Source organism: Propithecus coquereli, unplaced genomic scaffold, assembly GCF_000956105.1.
Source record: "Propithecus coquereli isolate 6110/MARCELLA unplaced genomic scaffold, Pcoq_1.0 Scaffold76, whole genome shotgun sequence".
NCBI lineage: Eukaryota > Metazoa > Chordata > Mammalia > Primates > Indriidae > Propithecus > Propithecus coquereli.
In genome coordinates, this window is record NW_012153729.1 from 6,962,578 (window position 1) to 6,963,946 (window position 1,369).

A 1,369-nucleotide genomic window follows, 5' to 3' on the forward strand; every position below is an offset into this window, starting at 1 on the left:
GGGCTGGAGGCATCTGTAGGGTGGGGGAGGGGCTGTGGGTCAGCCTCCTCCTGTCGGGCCCCTCCCCCGAGGGCAGCAGCCCTTTGTGATGGGGAGAACACAGCTCTGTGATGCAGGGCTGGGCCCTGGCCAATAGACCAGAGGAGACTCCCAGGGCTCAAGGGCTTGAGGGCAACAGTGCGATTCAAGGTGGAGAATCATCTGTCTCCTCTGAAAAGCCTTAGTGACACGGCGCTGAGCCCCAGCTCAGTTGCCTGGGTGGCAGATCTCGTGCTGGGCCACCCCCGTGGACGGGGGCTCTTTCTCCTGTTACTCCCCTGCCTCGGTGGTGACCCACCTCACCAGCCCATGGGCAGAAAAGAAGCAACAGTAAGGTGAGGACCGTCGGCCCAGACCCGACAGACAATGACTCTCTCTTTCCTTTTCACTATTCTTTCTACTTTTCCAAATTGACTGGAGACCCCTGAGATGGGACATGCCCTTATCCTGCCAGGCCCAGGTGGGGCAGGGAAGTGACAGTGGTGTGGGTTTCTGTCGGAAGCTCTCAGACCCCATGTGCAGGTGTGCAGGCGGCATCAGGGCCAATCAAATGCCAGGACTCAGGGGCCGGGACGAGGTGATGACAGAGCTGAGGTCTGTGTGGGAGGAAGTCCGTGGGCTGCGTGCATCAGGCATCAGTCCCCTTCCCGTGGCTGGCGCCTCAGCCCGGCCTTTCCCCTGTGTCAGGTGACCTGAGAGCTGTGCCGAGCCCCCCAGAGCCTCCCATCAGAGACCGGAGTGGCCTCTGGCCTCCTCGGGAAGGAGGACCGTGCCTGACAGCAGGATCCATAGGCCTGAGTCAGTGAGTTTCTCCAGCAGAGGAATGGTGACAAAAGACACCCATGAGGATCTCACAGAGAAAATCCCTCCGTGCATGTTTCAAAGAAGGACGACAAAAGATACTTTCATGCACATTAAAAATGAGTAGAAGGAGAGAAAAGCAGACAGAGGTCCCTCAGGTAGGTGCAGAAGGTCACGTCCTCCCCAGACACTGAATGTCTGCAGCTCCTCTGGGGGGAGGCGGGTAGGGCCGGTCCCAGCCCCTCGATGTTTCTCGTCCCTCAGCGTGCAGTGGTGATGACGGGGGTGCCCAGGAGCGGGAAGAAGAGCTGCGGTCTGAAAGGTAAGGCTCTGGCCCGGAGTCCCCGGGGGGACTTAGCCTCGCCGATCCTGAGGGACGAGTCTAGCAGGAAGTCAGCCGCAGAGGGCTGAGGGGGCTCCTGGGAAGGAAATGGGACCTGGTATTCTTCTCAGATCCTGTGCCGGGCGTGAAGCCAGGCGGACCCGGAATGGCTGCTGCCCACAGCGGGGAGGTGGGGGTGACCCATCA